Below are 12,298 nucleotides of genomic sequence, written 5' to 3'. Positions count from 1 at the left end.
GTTTTAAGTTAGTCTTAATTTCCAAGTGCGATAATAAAGTGCAAAACTGAAGTCGAGCCCGTGACTTTTTCATTTCTGGAGGGACTGATCAGCAGCAGCCACCACAACAACAACAACCATTCAGACGTCAACTTATCTTGGACGTCAATCCGCCCACTCCTTTTCAGAGACAGATCACAGATAATCTGAAATACATATCTCTGTAGAGAGTTATTTCGGATGACTGCAGTCAGGGCTCAGGAAATTATTGATGGCTACTAGTCATTGCTTATCTTTATAAGTACCATTTGCAAGGCCTAAATTTAAAACGTGGGTAGCCTTAAGCTGAAAGTCGCTGTGACTTCAGATTGTTTAGGTTTTCTTCTCAACGGCTCCATAGCTTTTAGCTGAAAGAAGTTGGAATATACGGGAACAACGGTTTTATGATTATATGATTATACCCGTTACTCGTAAAGTAAAAGGGTATGCTAGATTCGTTGAAAAGTATGTAACAGGCAGAAGGAAGCGTTTCCGATAAAGTTCCCCGACTATCTGATACCCGTTACTCAGCTAGTGGAAGTGCGAAGGAGTCTTTAACACTGACCGTTTTTGGCGGTTTGTGATCGTAAGAGTGGGCTTGGCAAAAAGTTTTTTGGCAAATAGATATAAATTTACAAGACTAATACAAAAATGAAAAAATATCAAAACATTTTTCAAAAGTGTGGGCGTGGCAGCTTTGGGCGGATTGTGGGCGTTGGAGTGGGCGTGGCAAATAGTTTTTTTCAAATTGATAGAAATTTACAAAAAATACATCCAAACATGATTCGACAAATTTACGCAGCGTCTATGTCCTAAGATCTCGACGTTTATATGGACGGACAGACAGACGGACGGACGGATTCTACTATTCGCATTCTACTATTTTCATAAGCGCGATCAGCAGACAGGAGAGTCCGCAAACAATTACATGGTAGCACTGCGCAGATTGGTACGGAATTTGTAACGAACTGATTTTATTTGTCTGCTCGCTACGGAATACGTGCGGCTAGCTCAGTAGATTTTGTGCGAGCGTCCCACCAAATTTATAGTATAACGTGATCACCCGGTTACCAGTAATAACACTTGCTGTTTTTGTTCTGGGGTCTTTATTCGTGCTTAGACTTACAATGGAATTTGATTATCTAGCCGTAGTGCTGGATGAATTGTCCAACGGCCTCGTTCCGCTGCTCGCCGCTCTCGCCGTCCTGAGTGGCGCGGACCTTCGTTGTTGGTCGCTCGTCACTTGGACTGAGAATTGTGGTCTTACGCAGACTCACGGCAGCTAACGGCTGTGATCCCCAAGGCAAACGCCAGTCGAACAGCAACACGCCAACCCCACGTCTGGTTCGGACTGGTGGCGCCGGTACCACGCATGCTTGGATCGCACGGACACAATAGGCTATCGCGTGGTTCAAGTACGCGGTCTACTACAGAGTCCACCGGGACTACAATACAATCCCTGCCGCTGTCCTGTGCTCCTTGGTTTGGCCTCGCCTGTTGGATGCCTCTGCGCTACTCGTGCTTCATCGTACTGGACCTCAGTTACCTGCGTCTCAATTCGGAGACTTTTCTTGTCCCGAACGTCTTGACGTAGCGATCTTGCTCCTTATTGACTACCACGGCTGTAGCTCCTCGGACTTCGCTCTTACGTTGTTGACTGGTATACTTGTTCTCGTTGACTGTCCTGCTTCCAGCATTCGGCCTGCTTATATAGCCCTCCTTTAACGGTTCATCCCTTTGCTCTCCAGTCTCCGGATCCAAAGTCCACAACTTTACCGTTGGCCCGATCCAAAGTTCTAACTCTTCAAACTCTCTTTCCTATAAGTTCAGAGTCTCCACACTCTCTTTTTCTTTACTTCCAGAGTCTCCAAACTCTCTTCTCTCAGAGTCTCCAAACTTCCTTTCTCCAGCTAATAGTCTTCAAACTCACTTTCTCCAGGTTTCGCACTGCCGTTACTACGCGTTGACTTGTTGCGTAACTGGCAACGGCAGGCCCTCCTCATGCGATCAGCGTTCGCATTTGTGCGGAGTTTCAACTCCTCACATTTCCCCCTTTTTTCGGGAAAATTCAAATCCGGCCTTGCAGTTACCGCGGAACACTCCTAAAATCCCGTTGACGCCCACAGCTCCGTCTCGAGTTCCACAGCGCCGATCTCCTTCAAGTATGTTCCTCGTTTCTCCTTTTCAAATTCTGCCGCCTATTCGTATTTCTGTGACGATACTTCTCTCTTCGCCCACATTTCGCATTCTTGTGTTCTCGTCATCCAAAATGAATTTTCATCGTCATCCATCGTCATCCAAATGAAATTTGGCATCAACGGGCAGATCGCCAACAAGTTGGAGGAGTCGCTTGCCAACAATAGGCAACGCTCAACCGAGAGCGCCAATAAGGACGCACAGGGGAGCAAGCGGCGACGCGGGCCGAAAGAGGCAGGCCTCCCCTCCAGAAGGCGAAGAAGCCCGAGAAGAGGCTTAAAGTCAGTGAGGCGACCAAACGACACTTGCTCGTGGTACTAATTGACAGAAGCGATGAAGCCGGCAAGATGACCGAACCGCGGTGGAAATGGGTGCATGCGCGACTCGTTGAGTCATTGTTTGCACGGATGGAGAAAGATCCTGAGGTCCCCATGCCCATATTTATGGCGCCGGGAGACTGAACGGGGTCAAAATCCTGAAGTGCCTGGATGACGCGACGAAAAAGTGGCTGACGCAACCGGTCTGCCAATTGGGGGCGTTGTGGGAGGCAGCCCAGCTGGAGGTGGTGGACAGGGAGCTAATCCCGTCCATTCCTAAGGCGAAGGTTTTCTTTCCCATCGCAATATAAGGGGACCTGGCGCTGAAGCTGCTGCAGCGACAGAATCCGGACATTCCAACCGCGGACTGGAAGGTTCTGCACCTTGCGACCCCATCACCCAAGGAGGGGGGCCATAGTGCAGTCCTCCAGATAAACAAGGAGGCGGAAGACATCCTCTATCCAAGGTACGGGAGGATGGCGTGGGGCATGGGGAACGTGTACCTGCTCACACCCTGAAGGCAGGCACCTAGGTCTGGAAACCATCGGGGAAGCCGCCCAGGGACTTTCGCTGGACGAGGAAGACGGAGACCTGACGTTAACAGTCAACCTGTCGAATGGAGATGAGCCCAGTACCCATGCCACTGAGGGTGCTGCAGCTCAATCTCCATTAAAGCAAGGTCGCGTCTGCGGAACTCCTCATCGCCCTGGAGCAAGGTTCCGCCGACATAGCCTTGGTCGAAGAGCCATGGATTGTCTCGGGCAATCCCGTCGCTGGACTAAAGTCCTCCATTTACAACCTGTTCTATACACCATCGGTAAGCAGAAACAGAGCCGCCGTACTTGTTCGGCCTGCATGCTAACCTTATGTCTCATTACAGCACTGATGACCTGGCTGTTGTGATGCTAGAGAGCGAGAGGAATCGCCTTTTGGTAGCTTCCTGCTACATGGCACACGACAGAACGGCCCCACCGGAGGAACTCAGGAGCATGGTGGAAGCCAGCCCGAACGACCAACAACTGATCGTGGGTGCAGACGCCAACGCGCATCACTGCGTAGTCCCGACATCAACGACAGAGGTGAGTCACTCCTAAACTTTTTACTATCAAATAACCTATGCATAGCTAACGTGGGGGAAGAGCATACCTTTGTAGGTCCCACCTCCTCGAACGTGCTTGACCTAACACTCGTAAGGGGACAAAGTACCATGGTTTCAGAATGAAGAGTCCTTGAGAGACTATCTTTCTCAGATCATAAGTACATACAATTCCTATGCGAATTCGAACACTCTCCCAAACCAACCTCTTTCAGAAACCCCCGGAACACTAACTGGGGGAAGTTCAAGAAAACAATCTTGACACGACTCGCGACTGGCCCGGGCGTAGTAAAATCCGCTGAAGACATAGAAAAGTCCCTAGAGCAAGGAAGAGAACCAGGCCACCCTGGTGGAATGGTAACAGCAATGGTGACAGCAATCCTTTCGCACATGCCCTCCGCCAATTCAGATATCCGCTGCTGGACAGATTCCACAATCGTCTTAGCCTGGCTACGAAAGCCTGCGTGCAACTGGACCACATTTGTGGCCAACAGAGTTGCCAAGATCACGCAGGCGACGCCAGTCGACTGTTGGGCACACGTTCGCTCAGAACAAAATTCCGCCGATCTAGCCAGTCGAGGCGTATCCCTACATGAATTGGCAGAAAACCATCTCTGGTGGCACGGACCAGAGTGGCTGCAAGGGCCACGAGAGCTATGGCCAGCACAAAGCGACACTCTTCCAGTGACAGAACTAGAACAGCGCGCGGTCAAAGTGCATTTTGTCAAGGCCCCGTCCATCGACTTTCTCGAACGTTTCTCCAAATTGGACAAGGACCTGCGAGTTCTGGTCTATGTTCAACGCTTCCTTAAACGCTGCCGCAAAGGTTCGTTCTCGCCCAATTCACGCCCTACAAGTGAAGAGATCCGGGAGGCAGAACGAACTCTGACCTCCATTGCGCAGCGCAGAGCATATGGCCAAGAGCTTCAGCATTTGACCGAGAAAAGGCCTCTTCCAGTGTCAAGTCCTTTGGTGAATTTGTTCCCGTTCATTGACCAACACGGCCTTTTAAGGGCGTGCGGCCGTCTCACTGCCTCCAAAACCCTGCAATATGATGAACGTCATCCGATTATTCTCCCCTATGACTGTAGACTGTCGCGCCTCATCGTCCAATTTACCCACCAGATTACTCTTCATGGCGGTAGTCAATTGATCGTACGCCTGATCCGATCGAAGTATTGGATTCCTAAAATCAAGAATCTGGTGAAGGCTGTGGTCAATCCGTGTAAGATTTGCACGATTTACAAGAAGAGACTCCAAACACAGCTGATGGGCGATTTCCCGACAAATAGAGTCTCCTTCTCGAGGGCGTTCACCTACACGGGGGTCGACTATGCCGGCCCTTTCGAAATAAAAAATTATACAGGGAGAGCGTGTCTCATAACGAAGGGATACGTTTGTGTGTTTGTGTGTTTTTCCACGAAGGCTATCCATTTGGAACCCACTTCCGATCTAACAACCGAGAAATTTCTAGCGGCCTTTGCTCGTTTCGTAGCAAGGCGCGGTTGTCCTCAGCGGGTCCATTCGGATAATGGTAAGACCTTTGTGGGGGCGGCAACTTTGATTTCCAGGGACTTTCTCCAAGCTACCAAAGAGTCCGTGACTGATGCATATAGCCATCAGGGACTCGTATGGCGGTTCATCCCACCAGGGGCTCCACATATGGGGGGTTTGTGGGAAGCAGGGGTGAAAAGCTTCAAAACCCTGTTCCTTAAATCGACGTCAGCCCGCAAATACACATTTGAGGAGCTGGCGACGGTTCTCGCTAAGATTGAGGCTTGCCTCAACTCTAGACCCCTCTCCCCTATGTCCGAAGATCCCTCAGATTTGCTGGCCCTCACACCAGGCCATTTCCTCATTGGAGGGCCGTTGCTTTCCACGGCGGAACCCGAGATAAAGGGCGAAGCCAAGTCGATAATAAATCGATGGCAACACCTCAAGGCACAACATCAGCAGTTTAGTGCACGGTGGAAAGAGGAGTATCTTAAAGAACTCCATAAACGTAACAAATGGCAATTTCCGACCAGGAACCTCCAAGCCGACGATATGGTAGTTGTCAAGGAGGACAATCTACCACCGAACGAATGGCGGCTCGGCAGAATCGTTTCTGCCTTTCCAGGAGCCGACGACCGCATTCGAGTCGTTGAGATCCGTACGTCTCGCGGCACCATAAAACGCCCTGTCCACAAGGTTATTCTTCTACCGATGAAGGACAAAGAGTCCTCCGTTCCTAGGGATTAGGGCACTTCCCCCAGTCCGGGGCCCAGATAGTAGTCGGCTCATACTAAGCTTTTTATTTCTTTTATTGGCAGACTTACTACTCACTTCCTAAAAATAATGGCTCCTCGTCCTCGTGCCACGCAGTCGTTGGAGAGCAGACGTACTCGAGGTATTAAATCCTACCGCTGCCGAGTCTGCTCTGGAATCCATCCTCTTCGGAAGTGCAAGAGGTTCCACAAACTGAGCGCTGAAAAGCGCCTTCGGGCAGTACTTATTAATAAGTACTGCTCGAACTGCCTCGCCCATCAGCACTCAGGAGGAGACTGCCGCAGCCAAGACGGATGCAAGAAGTGTGGAGGAGACCACCACACCCTACTCCACATGCACGAGGTTCTCCCCGCTCCGACCCCGGCAGCGCTACCAGCTCCGACGCGCAGAGAGCGCCATCCCGCTGCACCTCGTCCGGTCCGGATTTCCGGCACTCCGCCACCAGCCCCAGTCGCCAACAATCGCCCGCGTCCGAAGGTCTCCGTCGCGTCTCCGTCGGTGGCAACGGGGCAGCAGAAGGCTGTCCCCATCCTGCCTACAGCCGTCGTCGTGCTGGACACGGGCTCGAAGACTTTCGAGACCGGCGCCATGATCGACCCATGCATGCCGGTGAGCAGCATCGACCGGTCGTTGGCGGCTGCGTTCCGGCTGCCCATCACACGGCTGGGAGACGACGAGGTCTGCTCGGTGACACTCCGGTCCCGAACAAGCACCTTCCGACTCAACGTCGTCCTGAAGATCGAACCCAGTCTAAGGATCCGGACACCCATCCGAGCTTTGACGGTGTTCGTCTCGCGGACGAGCGCTTCCACCGGCCGGCCACCATCTCCCTCGTGTTGGGATCAGATGTATATGCCAATCTGATCCAACCGAGGTTCCTAAAGATTGAGGATGGGTTGCCCGTCGCGTAGAACACGGTGTTCGGATGGACCGTTTCTGGAGCGTGCACGGAATGAAGAGGCCGATCCTGCTGTCTAGCCGGCCAGGGATACCTTTGCCTACGCAAGGGGGGGGAGAATGTTCACGCTCTCTCGCTCTATTCACCACTCCGCGGTCCCGCGGTACTCAAAATGTTAGTTTTAAGTTAGTCTTAATTTCCAAGTGCGATAATAAAGTGCAAAACTGAAGTCGAGCCCGTGACTTTTTCATTTCTGGAGGGACTGATCAGCAGCAGCCACCACAACAATAACAACCATTCAGACGTCAACTTATCTTGGACGTCAATCCGCCCACTCCTTTTCAGAGACAGATCACAGATAATCTGAAATACATATCTCTGTAGAGAGTTATTTCGGATGACTGCAGTCAGGGCTCAGGAAATTATTGATGGCTACTAGTCATTGCTTATCTTTATAAGTACCATTTTCAAGGCCTAAATTTAAAACGTGGGTAGCCTTAAGCTGAAAGTCGCTGTGACTTCAGATTGTTTAGGTTTTCTTCTCAACGGCTCCATAGCTTTTAGCTGAAAGTAGTTGGAATATACGGGAACAACGGTTTTTTAACGGTTTTATGATTATATGATTATACCCGTTACTCGTAAAGTAAAAGGGTATGCTAGATTCGTTGAAAAGTATGTAACAGGCAGAAGGAAGCGTTTCCGATAAAGTTCCCCGACTATCTGATACCCGTTACTCAGCTAGTGGAAGTGCGAAGGAGAGTCTTTAACACTGACCGTTTTTGGCGGTTTGTGATCGTAAGAGTGGGCTTGGCAAAAAGTTTTTTGGCAAATAGATATAAATTTACAAGACTAATACAAAAATGAAAAAATATCAAAACATTTTTCAAAAGTGTGGGCGTGGCAGCTTTGGGCGGATTGTGGGCGTTGGAGTGGGCGTGGCAAATAGTTTTTTTCAAATTGATAGAAATTTACAAAAAATACATCCAAACATGATTCGACAAATTTACGCAGCGTCTATGTCCTGAGATCTCGACGTTTATATGGACGGACAGACAGACGGACGGACGGATTCTACTATTCGCATTCTACTATTTTCATAAGCGCGATCAGCAGACAGGAGAGTCCGCAAACAATTACATAGTAGCACTGCGCAGATTGGTACGGAATTTGTAACGAACTGATTTTATTTGTCTGCTCGCTACGGAATACGTGCGGCTAGCTCAGTAGATTTTGTGCGAGCGTCCCACCAAATTTATAGTATAACGTGATCACCCGGTTACCAGTAATAACACTTGCTGTTTTTGTTCTGGGGTCTTTATTCGTGCTTAGACTTACAATGGAATTTGATTATCTAGCCGTAGTGCTGGATGAATTGTCCAACGGCCTCGTTCCGCTGTCTCGCCGCTCTCGCCGTCCTGAGTGGCGCGGACCTTCGTTGTTGGTCGCTCGTCACTTGGACTGAGAATTGTGGTCTTACGCAGACTCACGGCAGCTAACGGCTGTGATCCCCAAGGCAAACGCCAGTCGAACAGCAACACGCCAACCCCACGTCTGGTTCGGACTGGTGGCGCCGGTACCACGCATGCTTGGATCGCACGGACACAATAGGCTATCGCGTGGTTCAAGTACGCGGTCTACTACAGAGTCCACCGGGACTACAATACAATCCCTGCCGCTTGTCCTGTGCCCTCCTTGGTTTGGCCTCGCCTGTTGGATGCCTCTGCGCTACTCGTGCTTCATCGTACTGGACCTCAGTTACCTGCGTCTCAATTCGGAGACTTTTCTTGTCCCGAACGTCTTGACGTAGCGATCTTGCTCCTTATTGACTACCACGGCTGTAGCTCCTCGGACTTCGCTCTTACGTTGTTGACTGGTATACTTGTTCTCGTTGACTGTCCTGCTTCCAGCATTCGGCCTGCTTATATAGCCCTCCTTTAACGGTTCATCCCTTTGCTCTCCAGTCTCCGGATCCAAAGTCCACAACTTTACCGTTGGCCCGATCCAAAGTTCTAACTCTTCAAACTCTCTTTCCTATAAGTTCAGAGTCTCCACACTCTCTTTTTCTTTACTTCCAGAGTCTCCAAACTCTCTTCTCTCAGAGTCTCCAAACTTCCTTTCTCCAGCTAATAGTCTTCAAACTCACTTTCTCCAGGTTTCGCACTGCCGTTACTACGCGTTGACTTGTTGCGTAACTGGCAACGGCAGGCCCTCCTCATGCGATCAGCGTTCGCATTTGTGCGGAGTTTCAACTCCTCACATTTCCCCCTTTTTTCGGGAAAATTCAAATCCGGCCTTGCAGTTACCGCGGAACACTCCTAAAATCCCGTTGACGCCCACAGCTCCGTCTCGAGTTCCACAGCGCCGATCTCCTTCAAGTATGTTCCTCGTTTCTCCTTTTCAAATTCTGCCGCCTATTCGTATTTCTGTGACGATACTTCTCTCTTCGCCCACATTTCGCATTCTTGTGTTCTCGTCATCCAAAATGAATTTTCATCGTCATCCATCGTCATCCAAATGAAATTTGGCATCAACGGGCAGATCGCCAACAAGTTGGAGGAGTCGCTTGCCAACAATAGGCAACGCTCAACCGAGAGCGCCAATAAGGACGCACAGGGGAGCAAGCGGCGACGCGGGCCGAAAGAGGCAGGCCTCCCCTCCAGAAGGCGAAGAAGCCCGAGAAGAGGCTTAAAGTCAGTGAGGCGACCAAACGACACTTGCTCGTGGTACTAATTGACAGAAGCGATGAAGCCGGCAAGATGACCGAACCGCGGTGGAAATGGGTGCATGCGCGACTCGTTGAGTCATTGTTTGCACGGATGGAGAAAGATCCTGAGGTCCCCATGCCCATATTTATGGCGCCGGGAGACTGAACGGGGTCAAAATCCTGAAGTGCCTGGATGACGCGACGAAAAAGTGGCTGACGCAACCGGTCTGCCAATTGGGGGCGTTGTGGGAGGCAGCCCAGCTGGAGGTGGTGGACAGGGAGCTAATCCCGTCCATTCCTAAGGCGAAGGTTTTCTTTCCCATCGCAATATAAGGGGACCTGGCGCTGAAGCTGCTGCAGCGACAGAATCCGGACATTCCAACCGCGGACTGGAAGGTTCTGCACCTTGCGACCCCATCACCCAAGGAGGGGGGCCATAGTGCAGTCCTCCAGATAAACAAGGAGGCGGAAGACATCCTCTATCCAAGGTACGGGAGGATGGCGTGGGGCATGGGGAACGTGTACCTGCTCACACCCTGAAGGCAGGCACCTAGGTCTGGAAACCATCGGGGAAGCCGCCCAGGGACTTTCGCTGGACGAGGAAGACGGAGACCTGACGTTAACAGTCAACCTGTCGAATGGAGATGAGCCCAGTACCCATGCCACTGAGGGTGCTGCAGCTCAATCTCCATTAAAGCAAGGTCGCGTCTGCGGAACTCCTCATCGCCCTGGAGCAAGGTTCCGCCGACATAGCCTTGGTCGAAGAGCCATGGATTGTCTCGGGCAATCCCGTCGCTGGACTAAAGTCCTCCATTTACAACCTGTTCTATACACCATCGGTAAGCAGAAACAGAGCCGCCGTACTTGTTCGGCCTGCATGCTAACCTTATGTCTCATTACAGCACTGATGACCTGGCTGTTGTGATGCTAGAGAGCGAGAGGAATCGCCTTTTGGTAGCTTCCTGCTACATGGCACACGACAGAACGGCCCCACCGGAGGAACTCAGGAGCATGGTGGAAGCCAGCCCGAACGACCAACAACTGATCGTGGGTGCAGACGCCAACGCGCATCACTGCGTAGTCCCGACATCAACGACAGAGGTGAGTCACTCCTAAACTTTTTACTATCAAATAACCTATGCATAGCTAACGTGGGGGAAGAGCATACCTTTGTAGGTCCCACCTCCTCGAACGTGCTTGACCTAACACTCGTAAGGGGACAAAGTACCATGGTTTCAGAATGAAGAGTCCTTGAGAGACTATCTTTCTCAGATCATAAGTACATACAATTCCTATGCGAATTCGAACACTCTCCCAAACCAACCTCTTTCAGAAACCCCCGGAACACTAACTGGGGGAAGTTCAAGAAAACAATCTTGACACGACTCGCGACTGGCCCGGGCGTAGTAAAATCCGCTGAAGACATAGAAAAGTCCCTAGAGCAAGGAAGAGAACCAGGCCACCCTGGTGGAATGGTAACAGCAATGGTGACAGCAATCCTTTCGCACATGCCCTCCGCCAATTCAGATATCCGCTGCTGGACAGATTCCACAATCGTCTTAGCCTGGCTACGAAAGCCTGCGTGCAACTGGACCACATTTGTGGCCAACAGAGTTGCCAAGATCACGCAGGCGACGCCAGTCGACTGTTGGGCACACGTTCGCTCAGAACAAAATTCCGCCGATCTAGCCAGTCGAGGCGTATCCCTACATGAATTGGCAGAAAACCATCTCTGGTGGCACGGACCAGAGTGGCTGCAAGGGCCACGAGAGCTATGGCCAGCACAAAGCGACACTCTTCCAGTGACAGAACTAGAACAGCGCGCGGTCAAAGTGCATTTTGTCAAGGCCCCGTCCATCGACTTTCTCGAACGTTTCTCCAAATTGGACAAGGACCTGCGAGTTCTGGTCTATGTTCAACGCTTCCTTAAACGCTGCCGCAAAGGTTCGTTCTCGCCCAATTCACGCCCTACAAGTGAAGAGATCCGGGAGGCAGAACGAACTCTGACCTCCATTGCGCAGCGCAGAGCATATGGCCAAGAGCTTCAGCATTTGACCGAGAAAAGGCCTCTTCCAGTGTCAAGTCCTTTGGTGAATTTGTTCCCGTTCATTGACCAACACGGCCTTTTAAGGGCGTGCGGCCGTCTCACTGCCTCCAAAACCCTGCAATATGATGAACGTCATCCGATTATTCTCCCCTATGACTGTAGACTGTCGCGCCTCATCGTCCAATTTACCCACCAGATTACTCTTCATGGCGGTAGTCAATTGATCGTACGCCTGATCCGATCGAAGTATTGGATTCCTAAAATCAAGAATCTGGTGAAGGCTGTGGTCAATCCGTGTAAGATTTGCACGATTTACAAGAAGAGACTCCAAACACAGCTGATGGGCGATTTCCCGACAAATAGAGTCTCCTTCTCGAGGGCGTTCACCTACACGGGGGTCGACTATGCCGGCCCTTTCGAAATAAAAAATTATACAGGGAGAGCGTGTCTCATAACGAAGGGATACGTTTGTGTGTTTGTGTGTTTTTCCACGAAGGCTATCCATTTGGAACCCACTTCCGATCTAACAACCGAGAAATTTCTAGCGGCCTTTGCTCGTTTCGTAGCAAGGCGCGGTTGTCCTCAGCGGGTCCATTCGGATAATGGTAAGACCTTTGTGGGGGCGGCAACTTTGATTTCCAGGGACTTTCTCCAAGCTACCAAAGAGTCCGTGACTGATGCATATAGCCATCAGGGACTCGTATGGCGGTTCATCCCACCAGGGGCTCCACATATGGGGGGTTTGTGGGAAGCA

This window comes from Drosophila santomea, chromosome 3L (genome assembly GCF_016746245.2).
Source record: "Drosophila santomea strain STO CAGO 1482 chromosome 3L, Prin_Dsan_1.1, whole genome shotgun sequence".
NCBI lineage: Eukaryota > Metazoa > Arthropoda > Insecta > Diptera > Drosophilidae > Drosophila > Drosophila santomea.
The sequence above is the reverse complement of the archived record's forward strand: the minus strand, read 5'-3'. Positions refer to the sequence as shown.